The following is a 9,772-nucleotide window of genomic DNA, read 5'->3' as shown; positions in this document are numbered from 1 at the left end:
ATAGTCAGCTATGTAGGAGTTCAGCACCTTAAACACTACACCATCTGCCAGCCTCTAACTAGGTACATTTGTTATTACTATTTTTAATTTATTTAAGGTTTTTGCCATAGGGTGTGTGTGCTTGCCAGAGAGAGACAGAGAGAGGGAAAGTGAAAAATCACCCCCTCGGGGGATGGCCATGCCAAGATCTCTTCTCCTACATTCTCCTTCGGGCATATACACACATACACACACACACTCACACTCACATTCACACGTACCTGGCGTGATTTTCAAGCCATCAGGTTCAGGACTCAAACTATAGTTGGCCACGTGGGAGTCCATCAGCCTTCACCACTACACCACCTTTCCCATCATTTGTTAATTTTTTTAAACAAAAATTAGTCTGAAATTAAAAACATACCCTCAGTTTCCTAAATATAGCATCAAAGATAGAAATCATAGACTCGTTTCCTTCCTTCAAACGCTCATTGCTCATCTGCTATGCACGAGGTCCTTGTGTAGGAGCCAGCACAACACCAAGGAAAAAACTGACATAAAAGAAGTAATTATGGGGGACCAGCAGTTAGCGTAATGGCTATGTCGCTGGACTCCCGTATAGTCGACCACAGTTCGCGTCCCGGACCCAGTGGCTTAAAACTCACGCCGGGCGCGTATGCATGCGTGCCCAAGATCATGAGAGGAGAATGGAGGAGAAGGGATTGCGGCGTGGCCATCCCCCCTGGGGGGGGTAATTTCTCGCTTTCTGTCTCTCTGTCTCTCTCTGTCTGTCTGGCGAGCGCATGCGCCCTATAGCAAAAACCTCTCCAAAAAAATAAAAGAAGTAATTATGGGACCAGCAGATGGCATAATGGTTACATCACTGGACTCTCACACAGTTGACCGTGATTCAAGCCCCAGACCTGGAGGCTTAAAACTCACTCGGGTCGTGTGTACCTGCGTGCCCACAAATCCCAAGAGGAGAACGGAGGAGGAGGGATTACGGTATGGCCATCCCGCCTGCAGGGTAATTTCTCATTTTCTAACTCTCTCTCTGTCTCTCTGGTGAGTGCACATGCCCTATAGCAAAAATCTCTTAAGAAACAAAAGTAATTATTGGGGCCAGCAGGTAATATAGCACTTAAGGCACTGGATTCTAGGTTGTCAACTGTATGGTTCAAGTACCGGACCTGGCAACTTGAGAATCACACCAGGCATGTGTGTGCATACGAGCTCAAAATTCTGCAAGGAGAATGGAGGAGAAGGGATTTTTATGTGACCAACCTACTGGGGGGTGATTTCTCACTTTCCTTCTCTCTCTATCTCTCTGGCAAGCACATGCACCCTTTAGTAAAAATTGAAAGAAAAAAAAAAAGTAATTATGAAGGCCAACTGGTAGTGTGGTGGTTATGGCAAATGGAACCTACAGGACCAATTGCAGTTTGAGTCCCAGACCCGATGGCTTGAGAAACATGTTGGGTTGCATGTGTGCAAGCCCAAAATCCCAAGAGGAGAATGGAGGAGAAGAGATTGTGAAGTGTGACCATTCTCTCTGGGGGTGCTTTCTCATGTTTTCTCTCTCTTCCCTGTCTCTCTGGTGAGTGCACATGCCCTATAGCAAATTTTAAAAAATAATTATGGATATTCAGACAAGAAGCCATTTTAAAGCTGAGGTGTGTCCTGGCCTGTTCAGTGAAGCCATGCTCTACGCTCCATCTTCTAGACTCCCGAAATATTCAGACAAGAAGCCATTTTATTTATTTATTTTAATTTTCCTTTTTCTTTCTTTTTTTTTGGGAGAGGTTTATTTTTTGCTATGGTGCACATGTACTCACCAGAAGACAGAGACGGAGAGACAGAAAGCAAGAAACCGCTTCCTAGGGGGGATGGCCATAACACAATCCCTTCTCCTCCATTCTCCTCTCGGGATCTTGGGCACGCACGCACACATGCCTGGCGTGAGTTTAAGCTGCCACCAGGTCCAGGACTTGAACTGCAGTCGACTACATGGGTGTCCAATGACATAGCCATTATGCCAACTGCTGGTCCCTTATTTCTTTAAATGGAAACATAAACTTTTCTTTCTTCCTAACTCCTTCGGAACTGGAAAACATTTGGGAGCATTTTTATTTTGTGGCAGAAGGGTTATTTGTATAAGTTCAATAATGCTTATTGAATTGAATCAGAAATTGGAAATACTCATTATTGGACGGGGCTTTGACTGGAATGTCATACCTGAAGATTAATCAGAAAACTATGGAACTAAAGTGGATCTCAAGTAAGCCAACAGAAGCTCTTAGAAAAATGGCCTGGCACCGTAAATAGTTCTGCCTGGCAGAGAGGATTAGAGAAGATATATGAAAGAATTTATAACATAAAATAACCTGATTTTTCCAGCCCAGCATTGTAATCAGTAGAGATTGCAAAAGGGCAACCACACAGAGGATTATCTTGAGAAAGACTTTGGTTTTTTTTGGGAGAGATTTTCACTATAGGGCGCGTGTGCTCGCAAGGCAGAGAGAGACAGAGAGACAGAAAGCGAGAAATCACCCCCCAGAGGGGATGGTCACGCCGCAATCCCTTCTCCTCCATTCTCCTCTCGGGATCTTGGGCACGCACACACATGAGCCTGGCGTGAGTTTTAAGCCACCAGGTCCGGGATGCGAACCGCGGTCAACTACGTGGGAGTGCAGCGACATAGCCATTCTGCCAACTGCTGGTTCCTGAGAAAGACTTTGAAGGAAGAAAAAGAGACTGATCTTTGCTAGCAGATGGTGTATCACAGAACACTTGGTACGCAGGGCTGAATTGAGGTTTATGTGTGAGTTGTGTGCTGGGCATTTGCTTTTCAACAATTCGAGTAGTTGACATGTAAATGTTTTCTCAAAAATATTTAAAACCATACTGTTTCTGTTGCCACACATAGCATTATACAAAATTATAAAAAATATTTTAAACATTGTCTTTAAAATTCAGTATTTTGAAATTTTGAAAGTTGTTTATTAACTGTCAAGAACGATGATGTATGAGTAAAAAGTTTTTGATATGTAAAGTAAATGTTTATGGAATAATGTAAAAATAAATAAAATAATGGACAAAAGAAAGAAAAGTAAAATAACATCTAAAAAATGATGAAATCAGTATCACAAAAGGAGACATAGAAGACGGTAAATAAAAAATAGAAAATGCATGTGTGGGTTCCAGCTCCATGACTCAGGGGAAGCCAGGTCCCACGTGGGAAACAAAAGTCTGAATTCCTCCTGAACGCATGCGAGTGCCCGAGTCCCAGGGGCCTGGAAGACAGGTGTGTGCGTGAGGGAGGCAATCGTGGTGTGGCCAGGCCCTGTGGAGAGCGCTCCTCTCTTGCTCTCTCTCACATGCATGTGCACATGCTCTATCATGAACAAAAGGAAAGAAAACATTTAAGGAAAGGAAAAACTGGGGCTGCAGGTGGCGTCATGGTTGGGGGTGCTGGACTCCCACATGGCCAACCGTGGTTTGAGTCTCAGACCTAGCAGTTTTCTCTCTCTCTCTCTTTCTCACACACACACATTCTGTCCCTCTCTGGTCAAATAAATAAGTAAATAAATTAGAAAGAAAAACTTATGAGCAGCCAATGTCGGTCACCCCAAGACTGCAAGTAGACAAAAATGCCTGTTGCAGGCGTATCTGGCACTGGTCACTGTAACCTGGCATTGCTCTTGCCAAAACAACTTGATATTCCAAGCCTCCTGATGCCATGCAATGCCATTACCTGTGACTGTGCTACTGGAGGGACAGTCCTGGACCTAGTGGCTTGCTTTCTCACTTTCCCTCTCTCTCTGCCTGATCAAACTGGAAAATAATAATAATAAAGTTAAATAAAATAATTATTTTTAAAAAGAGTTATTTATTTATTTAATTCCATTTTTATTATTTTTAATTTGACCAGAGAGAGAGCAAAAAGGAAAGGGAGAAAGAGTAAGCACCAGGTCTGGGACTTACCATGGTCGATCATGTGGGAATCCAGCACCTCTAAACCACCACGCCACCTGCCAGCCCCAATAAAATAATTCTTAAGAGAAGCTTTAAACAAGGTGGCGGCGGGAGACAGCAGTGGTGGTGGCAGGCGCTCCTCCAAAAGCGGTTCGCGCGGGAGCCACTGGGGTTGGAGGTGGGCCAGTTCCTGGAAGACGTGCGGCTGCAGGAGCGCACCACCGGTGGCTTGTTGTCAGAGGCCCCGGATGAAAAACTCTTCTTCGTTGACACCGGCTCCAAGGAAAAAGAAGAACTGAACAAGAAAAGGACCAAAGTCCAGAAGAAGTCACTGCTTCTCAAGAAACCCCTTCGGGTCGACCTTGTCCTTGAGAACACATCCAAGATCCCCCGCCCCCAAAGATATCCTCGCCCACCAAGTCCCCAATGCCAAGAAGCTCAGGCGGAAGGAGCAGCTGTGGGAGAAGCTGGCAAAGCAGGGCGAGCTGCCCCGGGAGGTGCGCAAGGTCCAGGCCAGACTCAACCCTCCCACCGTTAAGGCCAGGCCTGGGCCCCAGGACACTGCCGAGCGACCCTTCTATGACCTCTGGGCTGTGGACAATCCTCTGGACAGGCCAGTGATTGGCCAGGACGCGTTTTTTCTGGAGCGGACCAAGAAGAAAGGCATGAAGCACCCCTCGCCTCTCCACGTCAAGCCCTCCCAGGCGCCTGCTGTGGAGGTGACGCCTGCGGGAGCCTCCTACAACCCGGCCTTTGAAGACCACCAGAGCCTGCTACTGGCCGCCCACGAGGTCGAGCTGCAGCGACAGAGGGAGGCCGAGAAGCTGGAGCGGCAGCTGGCCCTGCCCACTGCGGAGCAGGCCGCCACCCAGGAGTCAGCGTTCCGGGAAATGTGTGAGGGGCTGCTGGAGGAGTCCGACGACAACCGGGAGCTGGAGCTGGGGCTGAGCTGGGATGAAGGGGCTGAGGCCGGAGGAGCTGAGATCCTGCCCACGCCTGCCCGCCTGGCTGCCGCAGGGAGGAAGACGGAGCAGCAGCGTTGGCGGGAGAAGGCCGCCCGCATGCTGCGAGCCCAGCAGGCCAAGCTTCAGGCTGCCCGGCTACTGGCACCAGAAGCTCTTCAGGCTACGCAGGATCAAGATGCAGGTGGGGAACCAGCAGTTAGCGTAATGGCTGTGTCGCTGGACTCCCACGTAGTCGACCGCAGTTCGCGTCCTGGACCCGGTGGCTCAAAACTCTCACCGAGGGTGTGTGCTGGCTGGAGAGCGCACACGCCCTATAGCAAAAACCTCTCCAAAAAAAAGATGCAGGTGGCCCAGCGGCTGGCAGAGTTGTGGCAGCGGCAGGCACGGGTTCTGGCTGAAGCGGACAAGCCCCGCAGGCTGGGGCGGCTCAAGTACCAGGCGCCCGACATCGACGTGCAGCTCAGCTCAGAGCTGTCCGGCTCGCTCAGGACCCTGAAGCCCGAGGGCAACATCCTCCGTGACCGGTTCAAGAGCTTCCAGAGGAGGAACATGATCGAGCCCCGGGAGAGAGCCAAGTTCAAGCGCAAGTACAAAGTGAAGCGGTCGTTTGGCGAGATCCAGTTGTAGCTGCCTCCTCCCACTAATAAAGCACCTTCCGACCAAAAGAAAAAAAAAAAAAGAAAAGAAAAGAAAAAAAGAAAAAGAAATGAATAATTCTGGGGCCAGCAGGTGGCACAAAAGTTAAGGTGTCTGGATCCTACATGGCTGACTGGGTAGTTCAAGTTCTGGTTGCCGTGGCTTGAGAAACATGCTGGGCATGTTTACATTTGTGCTCAAAATCCAAGAGGAGAATGAAGAAGGGATTGCAGCACAGCCATCCCCCGAGAGCTTCTTTCTCATTTTTCTTCTCTGCTTCTCTACTCGGTCTCTCTCCAGCGAGCACAGGTACCCTATGGCAAAAAGAAAGAAAGAAAGAAAGAAAGAAAGAGAGAAGAAAGAGAAATTATGAAATCCATTCATAATTTTTTAATACACATTTTTAAAATAATAATTTAATTTAATTTAAAAATATGTTATAGGGCTTGTGCTCACATCAGAGAGAGACAGAAGAAAGTGAGAAAGCAAGCCGTCCTATCTGGGACTTGAACTGTAGTCAGTCATGTGGGAGTCCAGGGTCCCAACCACCACACCACCTGCTGGCTCCATATTATACCTTTATTATTATTATTATTATTTTTGAGAGGTTTTTGCCTTAGGGCACATGCACTTGCCAGAGAGAAAGACACAGACAGTGAGAGGGAAAGTGAGAAATCACTCCCCAAGGGGATAGCCACACCACAATCCCTTCTCCTCCATTCTCCTCCTAGGATCTTGAGCACGCACACACACACACATGTCCAGCCTGAGTTTCAAGCCTCTGGGTCCAGGACTCAAACTCACAGTCAGGACCTATGGGAGTCCAGTGACATAACCCACTATGCCACCTGCTAGTTCCCATAAAACACATTTTTAAAAATTTTTTATTTATTCATTCATTACTTTTAATTTGACAGAGGGAGACACAGAGAAGGAGAGAGAAAGAGGGGAAGTGAGAAAGTAAGCCACCAGTCCAGGACTTGAACTGTGGTCAGCCATGTGGGAGTGTCCAGCACCTTAACCACCATGCCACCTGCTGGTCCCCCATAATACACATTTTTTAAACCTCTCATATTCTTGAAAGAAATGTTGAACCAGAATCCGCTAGATATACTTTTGGTTGCAGGAAGGACAGGAGAAAGAGGTGCAACAGACCGATCCTCATTGAGAACATTTGGCGAGACACCTGTGTTTAATTCAGGTAAGTCGATGTCACAGGAAAAAAGTGAAGGGACCGTCCTATATTTAAAAAGACTGAAAAAAGGGGTCAGCAGGTGGTGTGGTGGTGAAGGGTGCTAGATTCCCATGTGGCCGACCGTGGTTTGAGTCCCAGACCTGGAGGCTTGCTTTCTCATTTTCCCTCTCTCTCTCTATCTCTGTCTCACTCTGTTCCTCTCTAGTCAAATTAAAATAAATAAAGTTAAATAAAAGTAGTTCTTTAAAAATAAATAAATACACTGAAAAGGGCCCAGTGATATGGTGTGCACTGGCAAAACTTAACTGCTCCATAGGCTGAAGCCACGTGGGAGGCATGGGGTTTGATTTCCATCCTAGCTTCATGGCTGGGCACAGGGCACACACCTGTAACCCCAGCTAGTCGAGCTCTCAGGCAGGAGAATCATGATGGAAAAACAAAAACAAAAACAAGAAAATACATAAGAGACCTAACAATGAAAGGAAATCTGGGGCCAGCAGGTGTTGTGGTGGTTAAGGCACTGGATCCCACATTGCCAACAGTGCAGTTTGAGTCCTGGACCTGGCAGCTTGAAAAGCACACTGTGAGGGACCAGCAGGTAGCGTGGTGTGAGAAGCACTGGACACTCCCACATGGCCAACCATGGTTCGAGTCCTAGACCTGGTGGCTTGCTTTCTCACTTTCTCTCTGTGTGTTGTATGTGTGTGGCTCTCTCTGGTCAAATTAAAATAAACAAATGAATAAATAAAATTAAAAAAAAAAAAAAAGAAAAGAAAACAGTGTGTGTGTCTGTGCGCGCTCCCAAAATCCTTCCAGGAGAATGGAGAGAAAAGGATTTCAGCGTGGCCCTCCTCCCGGGGGTTGCTTTCTCACTTTCCCTTGCTCGGTCTCCAGTGAGCACACGTCTTCTACATCGAGAAAAGAAAAGAAATAATGGTTGGTCTGGCCCAATGGCCAGTTGGCTAAGGGAGCTGGATCCCTTATGGCCAGCTATACAGTTCAAGTACTGGCCCCCGGTTTGAAAAACATGCCGGGTGTATGTACACGCACACGCATGCCCCACATCTCAACAGGTGGAGAGATGGAGAAGGACTGTGGCACCCACTGGAAGGTGCTTTCTCTCTCTCCCTTTCCCTATCTCTGTCTTTGTCTTTCTCTGGTGAGTGCATGCACCTTCTGATAATTTTTTTTAATTGTTAATATTAGTAGGTATGAAAATGACATTATATTGGGTTGTCGGAAAAGTCATGACGTATTTTTTTTCATGATTTTCTTTGCAAAAATGCATCATGACTTTTCTGACAACCCAATAGTTATGAAGAAAAATGTTCTCATTCTTTTTTTTTAGAGGTTTTTGGTATAGGGTGCGGCGTTTGCCAGAGAGACAGAGAGACAGAGAGACAGAAAGCGAGAAATCATCCCCTTGGGGGGATGGCCACTCCGCAATCCCTTCTCCTCCATTCTCCTCTCAGGATCCTGAGCACGCATGCACACGTGCCCGGCGTGAGTTCAAGTCACCGGATCTGGGACTTGAACCGCGGTTGACTACATGGGAGTCCAGCGACAGAGCTATTACGCCAACTGCTGTTCCCAAAATGTTCTCATTCTTAGGAAATGTGTGGTAAGCTAAGTATTTTAGCTGAAGAATCATTATGTCTCCATTCTTTTTTTTTCTTTTTTAAAATTTATTATAATCTTGTTTATATTACATTGAATTGCATATAACTTTACACTGTATTACATTGCTTTTTCAACAGGGCATTATTTTCAAATATACACAGCAAATATTAATTACTTATTGAGTCCATGTACTTATTTTCCCTTTTTTGGAGAGGTTTTTGCTATAGGGTGTGTGCGCTCGCCAGAAAGACAGAGAGCGACAGAGAAACAGAAAGCGAGAAATCATCCCCCAGGGGGGATGGCCGCCAAAATCCCTTCTTCTCCATTCTCCTCCTGGGATCTTGGGCACGCATGCACAAGTACCTGGCGTGAGTTTAAGGCACTGGATCTGGGACTTGAACCACGGTTGACTACATGGTAGTCCAGTGACATAGCTGTTATGCCAATTGCTGGTCCTAATGTACTATTTTTTAAAACAACTGTTTTATTTAACTTTATTCGCTTATTTATTTTAATTTGACCAGAGAGGACAGAGTGAGAAAGAAAGAAAAAAAGTGAGAAAGCAAACCTCTAGGTCCAGGACTTGAACCATAGTTGACCACATGATAAGTCCAGCTCCCTTAACCACCACACCACTTACTGGCCCTAGTCCATACACTATTATTTCTGCTTTTCTATGTGTTTAACATTTATCATGGGCCAGCAGGTGGCATGGTGGTTAAGGCACTGATGCCCACATAGCCAACCACAGTTCAAGTCCTGAACCTAGCAGCTTGCTTTCTCACTTATCTCTCTGTTTTTCTCTGTCTCTCTCTGGTTAAATTAAAATAAATAAAATTAAATAAATATTTATTAAAAATAAACATTTATCAGGGCCAGCAGGTGGCATGGTGGTTAAGGGCACTGGACTCCCACATGGCTGGCCGTGTTTTGGGTCACAGAACTGGTGGCTTGCTTTCTCTTTCTCTCTTCCTCTCTCCCTCTCTCTCTCTCTCTCTCCCTCACCTTGTCCCTCTCTGGTCAAATTAAAATAAGTAAATAAAGAGGGGACCAGCAGGTAGCGTGGTGGTTAAGGCGCTGGACACTCCCACATGGCCAACCAGGGTTCGAGTCCTGAATCTGGTGGCTTGCTTTCTCACTTCCTCTCTCTTTCACTCTCACCCTCTGTGTCTCTCTGGTCAAATTAAAAAATAAGGGAACCAGCAGTTAGCGTAATGGCTATGTTGCTGGACTCCCACATAGTCGACTGTGGTTCACGTCCTGGACCCGGTGGCTTAAAACTCACGCCGGGCACGTGTGCGTGCATGCCCAAGATCCCGAGAGGAGAATGGAGGAGAAGGGATTGCGGCATGACCATCCCCCCTGGGTTTTTTTTGGGGGGTGATTTCTCGCTTTCTGTCTC

General features: G+C 46.6%; 1 pseudogene; it reads left to right on the top strand.

Moving 5' to 3' along the window:
- The first annotated feature begins 3,247 nt into the window (after positions 1–3,247).
- Positions 3,248–5,546, top strand: LOC102483139 (ribosome biogenesis protein NOP53 pseudogene; annotated as a pseudogene).
- Positions 5,547–9,772: the final 4,226 nt, after the last annotated feature.

Source organism: Tupaia chinensis, unplaced genomic scaffold (assembly GCF_000334495.1).
Source record: "Tupaia chinensis unplaced genomic scaffold, TupChi_1.0 Scaffold000542_1, whole genome shotgun sequence".
NCBI classification, from domain to species: domain Eukaryota; kingdom Metazoa; phylum Chordata; class Mammalia; order Scandentia; family Tupaiidae; genus Tupaia; species Tupaia belangeri.
The sequence above is the reverse complement of the archived record's forward strand: the minus strand, read 5'-3'. Positions and strand labels throughout refer to the sequence as shown.